Consider the following 14817-nt stretch of genomic DNA (forward strand, 5'->3'; position numbering starts at 1 on the left):
TCCCCACACTGGTCCACATTTGTCCCATTGGAGCACGAAATTTGAGATACCTCTGCGGTAGAATTCGTCTGGCTGACTACGGAACCACCGTCGGACTGCTGTCTTGGCTTCATCATCACTTGTGAATCACTGTCCTGCCAGGAACTTCTTCAGCTGCCCGAAAGCGTGGAAATCACTAAAGGCGGGGTCTGGACTGTGCGGTGGGTGGCCCAAAATCTCCCAGTGAAATGCCCGGGGTTTTTCGGCATTTCTGATCGCCACATGTGGTCTCAGATTGTCGTGGAGCAGAATCACGTTGTCCACATCGAGAACCCCTCGGCGCCTTCGCTTGATGGCAACCCGCAGACGTGACAGTGTGGAACAATCACTATCGGCATTGACATTTGTACCTTGTGGCGGTCCACGGCTATTCCAGAAGTCCGTTGACGTTTTTCCAACAGATGTCGCTGAATGCAATTTTTTTGTCACCGGCGAACCGGGATGTTTCCACACCATGCTCTGCTGCTTGGATTCCGGCGTGAAATGCACTATCCGCGTTTCGTCGCCAGTAACAATGCGGTCCAGGAAACTTTCACCCTCCTTTGAGTACTGTTCCAGATGGTTCAGTAAAGACACCATTTGTTTGCCTTTCATCATGTCATCCAGCTGCTTAGGCACCCACCGGTATGAAACCTTCCGGTACTCTAAGGACCCGTTAACGATGTCGTAAGCACTACTATACGATTTGCCAAGCTCCCGGGAAATGGCCGTGATGTGCACACGCCGATTTGCTTTCACAATTGTATCCACGGGAAATGGTGCCGTGACCGACGAAGACGGCCTCCCCGACTGCTCATTGTCATGCAAGACTTCAGTCTTTGTCGAACTCACACCACCACAACCTCGCAGTTCTCAAAGCGAGACAGTTTTCCCCATATGTGGGCTGCATTTCCCTGTAGATCTCGATGGGCGTTCGTCCCTCGGTCCATAGAAAACGAATAACATTTCGTTGCTCTAACGCCGTGTACATGTGAAGCACAACCGCCATCTTTAACAACTAACAGCCGCACGAACCAAGAAAGGTCCAACGCTGGTAATGGATATGTTGACTTCGCATTTACAGCCGTAATTTGGCTAAAAAAAAAAGGGGGGGCAAGCACTTCCTGATTTGTCCTTGTACTACTAGATTCCACATTAGGGTGCTCTAGACAGTTACTGCAAGATACCTTATGGTAAATGGTTTTCAGCAATATGTCGTCAGTTGTGTAGTTGTTCAGTACTAGATTTATTTTCCTATTTATGCGCAATAAGATACAGTTATTGACGTTCAGGGTCATCTGCCAGAGCCTTCACCATTTATCTACCTTGTACGAGATCACAGACGATTTCTTTCCCCTTATTGTCCATCTGAGCTTGACTCCCATCTCTAGCGACGAACTTTTGGATGGGGCGTTTGTCTAGGTTCGCATGAGCAGTTGCCAGCGGGCTCGTGCGCATGCGCAGAGCTGAATTCGCATATGAGCAGTGCCTTCCTCCCACTTCTGACTACCCATGCGTGGCTGTTTGCTGTGTGAGCTGTAGCAGCAAGTAGCCAGATGCTACCCGGAAAAATTTTTCCGGCGCGCCCAAGCTGCCAGATTCGCGCATGCGCAAAGCAAGCTGAGTTATTGTGGGGGGGAGGGTCCTTCCCCACGTTACCCGTGTATGTGTTTCGTGTCTTCCTAATATTGCTGGTCTCTTCGTTTACAGCTCCCACGTCAAATGTAAGTTGCTAGTTTCAATTTTCTGATTCTATACTATTTCCACGATATTAGCATTCAACCATTAATGTCTTAAAGAAGCTATTTCTGTCTGTTTTGTAGAGAAATTTGCTTCTATTAATTTTTTTCCGCTGAGGCAGTTAGTTTATTTGAAACGAAGTGTTTCATTCCGCACTGTTGGCTACTTTCAACTTCGTTCAATCTCAAGTGCAAATTTTCTTTTTCTGGGACGAATGACATATCATAATCAAGAACCAAACATGAGAATACCCTACTGGGCCTCCGAGAAAATTGTTATCACGAAAACCACATGAAAAGCTGAATATCAGGTACTTCAGAGTGCATCTGGACATAGAAATGTGCAATTAGAGCGGAATGAAGCATTTTAGTATGGTTCATGAAATTCCGATGCTGGCTGGAGTAGACTCTGATGTCCTGTTCCTTTTATGCCACTGTAAGATCTCTTAATGCTACATACGTAAACATTCACTTAAAGCTGACTAAGTAGGCAAATTTGGTCAGTAGTTTAACTAAATATTTTGTTTCAAATATAATGACAGCTGTAGCAGAATTTTACAAATCTGCCTTCTGTGAAAGTGTTTTTCGATCACAAGGCACTTGTCTAGTACTTAAATTCATAGAAAGCCATTCTATGGTAAATTGTAGACTGGCAGCATACCGTGTTTTATCGTTTTAACTCCGCACATGGCTTCATATTTAATCCTAGAGTAGAATATAAACTGTCAGTTGTACAGTTTCTTTGCATCACAGACAACCTTGTTAATTTTTTGCACATTTTGAAATAGTCACGAAATTTATTGTCCTTTATTCCTACTAGCTTTCTGCAGTGCTGTGTAGATGTAAACCTGTTGGAAATGCTACATAACAATATTGCAGAGTACGAATTTAAAAAAAAGAAATTAAATTTAAAAAAATCTGTCATTCACCCCATAGCAAAATGTTATGGTACTTCGAGCTGTGGAGTATAATTTTGAAATGGTGTTTTGCCAAGAACTGCTTCCTTATTCGAATCCTTTATCTGGGTGCGATATGATAAAGCAATTGCTCTAAGTACAACTCTGTATGTCCTCTCAACAACATGCCGCAGGGCTGCACATGGTCACGTGATGACCCACCACGCACGAAATTCCACCAGAAATGCGACGAAAAGCGTATGAGCAGAGCAAGCACCAAGCACGGGCTGCCTACGTCATCGTAGCTGCGCATGAGCAGTACACCTGTTGTCTGGCGCTGTCTGGTAACTGCTCAAACGAACTTTCTGTAACCTTCCTTCTTTCCTCCGTTTCGAACGCGAGCGGCCGACCAAAGCAGCCGAGAGCAGCAGCTGCTGGTGCGCCGCCCACGCCGCGGCTCCGTCATTCGGCCGAGTCCCCTGGGACGGTGGATGGTATCTGGTTCCGGCGGCTGTCCGGCTCCCCCGCCGCTTCCTTCCTGTTAGTTCGAGCCACGGGATGGACGTTTGCCCTGTCTGTGGCCCACCGGACGTGTCGTTCAGTGGGCGCGCCCACAGGTCTCAGAGGAGCAATCTGCTCCGCCCAGTACTTACAAAAACAAGGGACTTGTTCGGTTTACAAGGGATGTCCTGTTGCAACCAGTCCACTTCCTGGTAGTCCAAGTATCCTCGTTTTCACTGAGCGATACGGCCGTATAGCCAACTTGTGAGGAGGCACAACTTTCATCATGGATCGTGGCACGACCCAGTGGTGCGCCGTGATGGTCTACTCAACAGCGAAGCCTCTTGGTCCGAACAGGAATTCTGTGTCCCAGTTGTATTTAGAAGCTTTACACACCACTGTGATTAGGATGGTGAAGCTATTAGATTGTGTTACTCTTTGCTCACTGACTCGAAAAATGTACATGACGTTCCTCAACAAAATGGATGAAACGATACGCGGAATAACAATAGGTGCATTTTGCGAAGGCACTGTCTGGACATTCCTCACAACCACAATGCTGAGTTGTAAAATAAAGTGCCACTTGACTCACATTCTTAAATTCAACATCATGTGCGGGGAGTGTTGCACCCAGCAGCTTGTTCAAATGGCTCTGAACACTATGGGACTTAAAATCTGTCACCAGTCCCCCAGAACTTAGAACTACCTAAACCTAACTAACCTAAGGACATCACACACATCCATGCCCGAGGCAGGATTCGAACCTGCGACCGTAGCAGTCGCGCCGTTCCAGACTGAAGCGCCTAGAACCGCTCGGCCACCGCGGCCGGCCCAGCGGCTTGTCAGGAATATTAAAACATACGCTGATACACAGGAAGCACACAGCTGGTTATGAATAACAGAATGCATAGTCAGTATGAAAATTCTGTTTCTTAATTACGTGTCGAAGTCATTGCAGAGGGTCATTATAGCGTCTATTATCCTTCGTGCATATATTTTAAATTGCTGGAAGAAAGACACATCCAAAGGCTGTATATATTTTGTTGTTTTTGGCGGATTGATAAAGCATTAAGTATCTTCACCCGCAAATGAATCATTTACTATTATTGTGTCCTTACGAGCAGTTCAAGAATCAGAAAGTAGTAAACGCTTTTGGCCAACGGCCTTGCCGCAGTGGTAACACCGGTTCCCGTCAGGTCACCGAAGTTAAGCGCTGTCGGGCTTGGCTAGCACTCGAGTGGGTGACCATCCGGTCTGCCGAGCGCTGTTGGCGAACGGGGTGTACTCAGCCCTTGTGAGGCCATTTGAGGAGCTTCTTGATTCAGGAGTAGCGGCTCCAGTCAGGGTGTGCTCACCACACGCCCCTCCATATCCGTACTCAGTGACCCCTATAGGCTGAGGATTACACGACGGTCGCTAAGTACTTTTTGGGTCTTCCGAGACCTGTTCGGACGGAGTTTAGTATTTTTAGTAGAAGCTTTTGGGTATTCGCGACATCATTATCAACATTCAGGAAGAAGGATTTTAATTTTTTAAACATTTTCCCACCTTTGCTAGCCTCCAAATGTACTTTTGGTGGAAGATTATCGCCAGTAGCCATTTAACTTTCGCGCCAAAGGTTTTTCTTGAAGAGAAATGCAGTTTTTTGTTAGGTGTCCATTGATTGAAAGTCCAACATTTGTTTTACAAGTTGTGCTGTGCGCAGAATGAACCGGGGGAACTGCTGAATTCTTTCAAAAACCTTGACCGGTTTGTCTGGAGTAGTTGTTGCAACAATGCTCTTTCTAAAGTCGGGTAGATCAAAGGTAAAATCCGCATGGCGTCAAATAATGTGTGAACATGGAGGTCATGCAAAATGAACTGTTGATTCTTCCCCCTCATTTAGATAGTGTCGTCCCAGAAGTTCATAATTAAATCCACTTTCATCAGTGCTCCAAATGCAGTGTGGCTGTATCTGCAAAACTGCAGTTTTCTGGTTTACTGCTTCGACAAAACGAGCCCCAGAGTGATGAATATCTCGGTCTTCCTGTACATATCTGGCTGTCATGAAAAGCGTCATGTGTCTACGGCATATTTTTTATTCTTCCTTGAGACGTGCTAGAAATGCTGCAGAACATTAAACTTGTGTTTGGCTAATTTCTCTTGCCTTTTGCGCTGCCCAGTGTTTCAGGTGCCAGAAATGGACACATTTTTCTTCATGCCTTACTGTACCAAACTGGGTAGAATGTATTGTTTTATCTCTAGTTCTTTGATTGGCTTGTTTCCTCGAAATGGATGATTACCTCTCTTTTCTCCACATAATCAAATATTTCTTTGATGTAAGGTATGATTTAGTATATGAATGTGTCTACGATGATGGGCTTTAGGTCGCAACTTCACGTGAAAGTGTATGATAATCCTCATAAATACGTTAGACGTTCTTCGGAAAATTTTGTTAAAATAACAGTATTGGATTTCTTTCCTGGTGGGCGTTCATACTCACCAGAACTCTTAGCTTCTGAGGAATACTGTTTGCGCCACTCCCACTAGCATTACAATCTTGAACACTATTAATCGCGTTATTGTCCATAAGTCGTTTTCTTCATCCACTGTCCTTCCAGTGTAACTTGAATTGAGCAGTCAAATGAATCTTCGTGGTTCTGAAAAAGAAAAGCCACCAAAAACAGTGCGAATGTGTCATCAACTTGTGCTGCACAGTATCCCGTTGGATAAAGCCTTCTTAACTAGGATGCTATAATGTTTAAAATATTCCAAACATTGTTTTGTTAATTTTTGCTGTATTGAAACGCGAATACTTAACAGGTCAGCTCCTTTCCCCTCGACCTCCAAAATTTCCAGTACTATTCTGTACAAACCAAGCGAAACACAATCACACGCCGTCGCAGACGTGGTTAGGAATGTGAGATGGTCTGTGTACAAATGATTGCCGGCCGGGGTGGCCGAGCGGTTCTAGGCGCTACAGTCTGGAACCGCGCGACTGCTACGTTCGCAGGTTCGAATCCTGACTCGGGTATGGATGTGTGTGATGTCCTTAGGTTAGTTAGGTTTAAGTAGTTCTAAGTCCTAGGGGACTTGATGACCTTAGAAGTAAAGTCTCATAGTGCTCAGAGCCATTTGAACCATTTTGTACAAATGATTTAGTAAAAATTCCTGTTCGAACCGAGATATGTCCCTTGCCAGTAAGTAGGCTATGTAGTGTGGATTCTAAATTTACATCGATAAGCCGCATTCCACCTTATGGTGTGTTCCGGTGGGTACTTAGTGCACCACTGCCATTTACCCACCTTCCTGACCCACTCGCGAATGGTCTGCGGGAAGAAAGATTGTTCGTAAGCTTCCTTAAGAGTTGCAGTATCTCTAATTTTTCCTTCATTGTTCTTCGCGGGACACACGTAAGAGGAAGCAATATATATCTTGACTCTTCTGGGAATGTAAGCTATCGGAATTGTAATAATAAACCACACCGAGAAGGAAGACGTACGTTTTTTAGCGTCTGCCAGTGTTGTTGGCTGAGCATCTCCATTACTCTTTAGCGCTCGCTAAACGAACCTGTGAAGAAACGCGCAGCTCTTCGTCTGATCTTCCGTATTTCCTGTGTCAGTCCTGTCCGGTATGGTTCCCAAACTGACGAGCGATATTAAAAGTATTGGACGGACAAGGGTTTTGTAAGCGACTCTTTTGTGGATGGATTTCACTTTCTGAGGATTATTCCAATGAATCTGTCTGGTATCTGCCTTACCTACGATTACTTACGTCTAGTCGTTCCACTTTAAATGGATTTTCTGTTACCAGATATTTTACTGGTTTGATGCGGCCCACCACGACTTCCTACCCCGTGCCAACCTTTCCATCTCAGAGTAACACCCTCTCCCGACGTCCTCAGTGATTTGATATAACGAACAACTTAAATTGGAAGGGACACATAGAAAATGTTGTGGGGAAGGCTAACGAAAGACTGCGTTTTATTGGCAGGACACTTAGATAATGTGACAGACCTACTAAGGAGACTGCCTACACTACGCTTGTCCGTCCTCTTTTAGAATACTGCTGCGCAGTATGTGATCCTTACCAGATAGGACTGACGGAGTACATCGAAAAAGTTCAAATAAAGGAAGCACGTTTTGTGTTATCGCGAAATATGGGAGAGAGTGTCACAGAAATGACACAGGAATTGGGCTGGACATCATTAAAAGAAGGCGTTTTTCGTTGCGATGAGATCTTCTCCTCAGAAAGCGAAAATATTTTGTTGACACTGACATACATAGGGAGGAACGATCACCAAAATAAAATAAGGGAAATCAGAGCTCTTACGGAAAGATAGGTGTTCATTCTGTACGCGCGCTATACGAGATTGGAATAATAGAGAATTGTGAAGGTGTTTCAATGAACCCTCTGCCAGGCATTTAAATGTGATTTGCAGAGTATCCATGGAGATGTAGATGCAATCTATAGTTTCTATGCTCTACAGCTGCCTGTCGTACCATGGAACTTTTCCCTGATGTTGTGACACATGTCGTATCCTCCTGTCCCTTCTTCTCGTCAGTGTTTTCCACTTATTTCTGCCATCGCCTACCGCGAAGAACCACCTCGTTTCTTATCTTATACGCATACTCCGATGTTTAATGGATGTGACTAGTTCCAGTGATCGTTCTGCAATCGTGTAGTCGTACAGTAGTGAAATTTGGTTCAAATGGCTCTGAGCACTATGGGACTTAACATCTGAGGTCATCAGTCCCCTAGAACTTAGAACTACTTAAATCGAACTAACATAAGGACATCACACACATCCATGCCCGAGGCAGGATTCGAACCTGCGACCGTAGTGGTCGCGCGGTTCCAGACTGAAGCGCCTAGAACCGCTTGGCCACAACGGCCGGCTGGAGTAGTGAGTTTCTTTGTCTGTTTATGCGTAAAGTTTACGTTGAGGGTCAATTTGCCAGTCCCTGCACCAAGCGTTGATACTCTGCAGGTCTTTCTGCATTTCAGTACAATTTTTCAGTCTTTAGAATTCTCTGTATACAGCCGGGCGGGGTAGCCGCGAGGTCTAGGGCACCTTGCTACGGCTCGCGCGGCTGCCTCCGTCAGGGATTCGAGTCCTTCCTCGGGCATGTGTGTGTGTGTGTGTGTGTGTGTGTGTGTGTGTGTGTGTGTGTGTGTGTGTGTGTGTGTGTGTGTGTGTGTGTGTGTGTGTGTTTTACCTTGGCGTACATTAGTTTAAGTTACATTAACATGTACTTCTACATGGATATTCTGAAAATCACATTCAAGTGCCTGGCAGAAGGTTCATCGAACCACCTTTACAGTTCTCTATTATGCCAATCTCGTAAAGCCCGCGGAAAGAATGAACATCTATACCTTTCCGTACGAGTTCTGATTTCCCTTATTTTAACGTGTTCATCGTTCCTCCTTATGTATGTCGGTGTCAACAAAATATTTTTGCTTCCTGAGGAGAAAGTTGGTGATTGGAATTTCGTGAGAAGATTCCGTCGCAACGAAAAACGCGTTTTTTTTAACGATTTCCAGCAGAAATCATGTATCATTTCTGTGACACACTCTCCCATATTTCGCGATAATACAAAACGTGCTGCCTTTCTTCGAACGTTTTCGATGTACTCCGTCAGTCCTATCTGGTAAGGTTCCCACACCGCTCAGCAGTATTCTAAAAGAGGACGGACAAGCGTAGTGTAGGCAGTCTCCTTAGGTCTGTTACATTTTCTGAGTGTCCTGTCAATAAAACGCAGTCTTTGGTTAGCCTTCCCCACAACATTTTCTGTGTGTTCCTTCCAATTTAAGTCGTTCGTAATTATAATACCTAGGTATTTAGTTGAATTTACGGCTTCTAGATTCAGCTGATTTATGTAACCGAAGTTTAACGAGTTCCTTTTAGTACTCACGTGGATGACCTCACTCATTTCGGTATTTAGGGTTAACTGCCAATTTTCGCACCATTTCGATATTTCTTATAGATCGTATTGCAGTTTGTTTTCATCTTCTGATGACTTTATTAGTCGATAAACGACAGCGACATCTGCAGAGATTAAGTAGTGCGTAAGCCTGTGCATCGATGACCCCAGCAGTCTGGTCCCATGGGAACTCGCCGCCGCCGCCACCACCACCACCACCACCACCTCTGTATACAACAGTATCATCCGCGAAGAGTCTCGTGGAACTTCGACATATTTATGGGTGTTTGATAAAGGAAAAGTCGCGACGAGCTATCAGCTGTTGCCTCTGGCACGTACATACCAGCGTTTCCCGGGTTTTGAAATACACTTGAGTTAAAGCGATTCGTGAATGGTGTAGACGAGGAGAAACGATGAACAAGGGGCACGTTTGTGGACGACAACTGGAGACTGGTGCTACTCATAAGCGGCTAGATCAGTGGTTCCCAACCTGAAGGTAATTACCCTCTGAGGGATAAAAACTAAGAGATTGTATTCTGTTTGACTCGAAGTTAAATTGTTTTCAAAAGATCATTACTGTTATTACAATTTTGTAAGAGTCTAAGGTTGATGATATAAGTTATCAATAATTATTTTTTCTCAGTATCATTAATGCAGTGGATACAGGTTCCTCTTAGTCCACCCACTACACACGTATGTTGCGCAATGTCCCGCACATCGCTGATGACAAAAGTGAGACATATACGTAACAAATGCTAAATATCTCAAGCAAATGTCTGCTCCAAGTTGTAGGTAGTAACTGCAGTAGTCCATAAATTGCATTACTCGGTTTGAGATAGATAAATGAACTGATAGCACGACGCAGCAGTAACTACATTAAGGGCTACTATAGTGATATACACAGTATTATTATTATTATTATTATTATTATTATTATTATACTGGTATAATAGTGGTTAGACACAGAGCATTAGTCTGAAGTCATCCAATTTGTACCAGCCCAGAAGTAAGGAGAGCAGCAATGAAATGATTTACAAACAGTAAGTATAGTGCACATAGATGAACCTGTTTGATTTTAAGTGGGGTTGCAGTGTGCAGATCAAGCAAGTGCCACAGCGAAGAGGCGTAATGCAGGGGAAGTGTGTCTTGTAACAAGTATTCCACCCTCACTGTGGATAGTTACCTTCCTTATTTGAGAAGTAGTTTTAGGTAAAACACACACACACACACACACACACACACACACACACACACACACACACTAAATATCATTATTCTTGTATCATTTTAAAAATAAGTGTTCCAAGAAAAATCTTTCATTCTAAAGTTTAGTTAGGTGCGGAAGTTGGTGATGATCTGGGGGGGGGGGGGGGGGAGTGAGTGGGCGGGGATACTAGTTAACGGTAGATTCCTCTCCGGGGTAATGGTCTAAGAAAGGTTGGGAACCACTGTAGATGGACTCCGTATGCTAGCTGAAGCAATATTATGCAACAACTGACCAAATGGCACAGTGGTCGCTAGTCTGTTAATGTCTCTCTTGAGACAATCCGCTACACATCGCTACTTCGGTTAACAATCACACTGTTAGCCCGATATTCCGTCGGTATTTTGTTCATTAGACGGCAGAGCGGAACTGTTATCAAACGCCTTCCTGAAGCCAAGGAATACGCCGTCAATGTGGGCGCCGGTATTCGCTACTGTTTGGATCTCTTGGACGAACGGGAAACTGCTGTGCTGATGGAATGTCAGTCAAAAATACAGTATAAATACAATAGCCATGTTGCTAACAGATTGGAACTTAAGGAAATGGGCCGTAATTTTTACTTATCGCTCATTTTGAAATAGTTTGAGCTGTTCATTGTTTCCTCGAAGTGTTTTTCGCATCCCACTCTCGCTTTCTCTTTTTCCAATAATACCGCGTGCTGTTCACAGGATTTTGCGCGTGGGAGTCGGTATTCCTCGAATTTCTGACGTTTCCACAATACTTACGCTAACGACAATCGATTCCTGTTAAATATCTTGTGAAGATAGTTATTTGTCCCGAAAAAAAGTACATGTAATTTTACACTTGGTGACCGGTTTCGATCAGTTTTACGGCGTATGTTGTCGCCGTTTGTGTGGCAAATGAATCTGTCCTTATTACACTTGTTAAAAGCGAATAACATAAAGGTCCGGCGGTGTGTATATTATATTAAAAATTTGGGGCTTTTGAAATGCATTTCTGTGACAAGTTCCAGTTAAGACCATCAAGCTTATGAAACATGACGGATAGCACATCGGTTGTAGCCACACAGGAAACGTTTTCTCTTGTTCCTCGACTGTTGCAATGACGTGACGGTACCATGCGCTCTGTTTAATATTCTTTACGTGCCGCTTGTGCTCTCTCTTTCGGAACGGAATGCAGCACCACTGTACAGTAACATAAGATGGTAGCCTCTGCGAGCTTGCAACATTCATAGGACCCTGTTCACGATATCCACTGGTCAGGAACAACACCCGTTTACTCACGCAAAAATCTAAAATCTCAGCGCTCCTTTTGTAAGCTGAGGCGCCAGTGTTACCCAATTTACTGACAACATACACGATGACTCGCAAGGTCTTCTTTCTTGGTTAGTATTAATGAGACTATCTGCAGTAATAATACATGCAGCCACTTACCTTTCCTTTATTTCGCGTTCAGTGCATCATAAAGCCGTCCTTCCTACACAAAATATTACACACAAACAAAAATAGGATAATGGTTCAAATGGCTCTGATCACTATGGGACTGAACTACTTAGGTCATCGGTCCCCTAGAACGTAGAACTACTTGAACCTAACTAACCTAAGGACATCACACACATCCATACCAGAGGCAGGATTCGAACCTGCGACCGTAGCGGTCGCGCGGTTCCAGACTGTAGCGCCAAGAACCGCTTGGCCATTCCGGCCGGCGATAATAGGATAAATATACATAAAATTCCCTCCACAGTTCTCTTTTTAACATCTGAGACGTATGATTACTTTCGACTAATCGAGTAACATACTGAAAGTGAAAGTGCAAATTGCTAATTTGACACTACAACAAATGTGTAGTATGTCTTGCGTATATACAAAATTGTTAAGGCTATCGTGGCCACTTGTTGAAAAACTGCCTATTGGCTTCTGTCTCGGGTTCTTCGGCCGACGTTCATCTAATGATTTTTCTGACGTGCCAACATAACATTTACCATGGAAGTAGAAAAGGACAAAAAACTGCCATTTCTAGATGTGCTGGTCACAAGGGACGGCGAAAACCGGGGAAACAGCGTGTATCGAAAACCGACACACACGGAACGATACCTGCACGAACTGTCAAACCACCACCCGAGCCAGAAAAGAGGCATGATTAGTAAGAAATGCAACACCTGGAAACTGTTCGGAGGAGCAATGGGTACTCCACAAATTATATTAGAAGTGTAACAGAGCCAAACACTCGGCGAAGTAAGGAACCAGAAAAAGAAATGTCGGGTACGGCCTTTCTGCCAAACATTCCCAGAGTGACGGGCAGAATCGGCCGTATATTGCGCAAATATGGCGTAAAGACGATTTTCAAACCGACAAGGAAGATCAAAGAGTGTCTTAGATCGGCGAAGGAGAAAAGAGACCCACTTGCAATGTCGGGAATGTACCGTATACCATGCACATGCGGAAAAGTTTGTCGGAATGACTGGACGATCAGTTAACACCATGATCAAAGAGCGTAAGCGACATTGCAGGTTGGGGCAGGTAGAGAAATCGGCCGTGGCAGAGCACGCACTGAATGAGACCGACCACATAATAAAATTCGCCGACACGGAAGTTCTGGCTGTAGAAAAGGACTATCACACGCGCTTGTTCAGAGAAGTTGTACAAATACATAAACACGCGAACAGTTTCAACAAGAAAGAGGAAAGCCTCCCTCGGACGTTGGCGCGCCAGGTACATATAGTCTGCGGCCGCGAGCTCGGCTCCAGTTCACCACCGGCAATGGAGGGTGAAGCTTTGACAATGCCAGCCACTCGTGCTGGCGAAACGTCAGAAAAATCATTAGGTGAACGTTGGCCGAAGAACCCGAGACAGAAGCCAATAGGCAGTTTGTCTTGCGTATATGTTCAGTTTCCGAATAAGCTGGATACACCATAAGGAAATCAGACTTTATTTCTTCACTCGAGTACTTGGACCCTTCTTTCGCTAGCGCCCTTGTCCCGTATCTTTGCGTAGGCTCGGCTTGGTTAAATCGGATTTGGCATGGTTAATTTTAAGAGGTGGCCGGATGCCCTCTCTGCCGCCACTTCATCCCCCCTCAGTCGCAGCATGGTCTAATGGTCCTTCACCAGTCTTGTTATCCGGGTCGTCTTAGTTGTTCTCGCTTCATGGTGGGTGATTATGAATCTCATATTGTGCCTCTTTCACAGAAGTAATAGCCTTCCTTCATTCATTATTGATTCTCTTCTGTGCCCTGTATTATCTCATAGGGTCTTGGAATACCTTCTCTGTACCCAGTTGTGCATTGAAATGACCCAACAAGACTGTTATCCCTCCTTCTATCTGTTTGTGCCACTATATTATCCAGCGCATTTAAGAATTTTATGTCACTACATTGTCTAATCTGTTTTTACCATTAGTGGTGCATGTGTATTTATCGGGGTATAGGCTTTGTTTCCTGTCTGCATTATTAGGTATGAGAGCCTCTCGTTCACACCCTTCCATTCACTGACAGTAGCAGAATAGTGTCTGCCTCAAGCGTTGTTCGGAACATAAAAGGCCGTTGCTCAACCCTGTGATCCGATCTTGCCTTAAATATGATATACTCTTCTGACTCCACTCTGTTCTCATCACTGGATTTCTTTTCATTTCTTGCAGTGCCAAGATGCCATACTATGACTTTGTTTGCTACCCTTGGTCATGGTCTGTGTGTTAATGGACCTAGTTTAAAGTTACTTTTTGGCCTTCTGTTTTATATCCGGTGCAGTATGGATGCTAAGGTAATGTAGAGCTCAGACTCTTCCTTCGCTCACAGAGTAGGATCCCCAGAATTAGCCTACTTGTGTGGACCAAAGTTGACAGAGGATGAAGCACCCTCTGGGGTAAATTGCTGTTTATCATGAGCTCCCTGATTACTACAGCAAGTCGATTTATTTGTTGGTCTATCGTAGTAGCTGTAGTGGGATTAAAACTGTGGTAGTGAGCCTCAGAGGATGTACACAGGGCACACGTAACGTGGACCACCGACGCCTCTGGAATGTACTCTGCACCTTTGCTCCTGTCAGTCTCGGCACAGTAGATATGTCTGAATTAAGTTCATGTTCAGTCGAGAAAATTCCTTCTGCTTCTCTCCCGTTGAAATTCTCACATTCTTCTTCCATCGAAGTCGTTGATTTACTTCATCTATCACATTGGACGGGGGCCCTTTCTGGGTATTATTCTCTGAAGCCATACAAACCAAGATTTTTTTTGCGAGTTGTTACTACTCCCCGCATCCCGTCCTTTTTCAATCGGGCTTGCTATCGGATACGGCCGAGTTAATCTTTTACATCATATGATTAAAGTGTCTAAATTTGTGCTAGAAATCCTCTAAAAGCTTGATAGTGGGCTTATGTCCGAAACCAGTAATAAAAAAAAGAATTGTTTCAAAATAGTGCGGCCGGTCGCAGCTCATGATACGAACTTGGACAATTCAGCAACAAAAGGTATCCATCAGAGATTCTGCGAGTCTTCCCATGCCCAATGGGGTTCGGCTATACGCTTTCTCGCTATATG

At 44.4% G+C, this 14817-nt stretch overlaps 1 protein-coding gene and 1 pseudogene across 5 annotated transcripts in view; both read left to right on the top strand.

Annotated features, from left to right (window-relative positions):
* Positions 1-14817, top strand: part of LOC124623201 (vascular endothelial growth factor receptor 3) — a 512828-nt gene that overhangs the window by 253278 nt on the left and 244733 nt on the right. The window lies entirely within an intron of this gene.
* LOC124623243 lies at positions 4310-4427 on the top strand (annotated as a pseudogene).

Source organism: Schistocerca americana, chromosome 7, assembly GCF_021461395.2.
Source record: "Schistocerca americana isolate TAMUIC-IGC-003095 chromosome 7, iqSchAmer2.1, whole genome shotgun sequence".
Classification (NCBI taxonomy): Eukaryota; Metazoa; Arthropoda; class Insecta; order Orthoptera; family Acrididae; genus Schistocerca; species Schistocerca americana.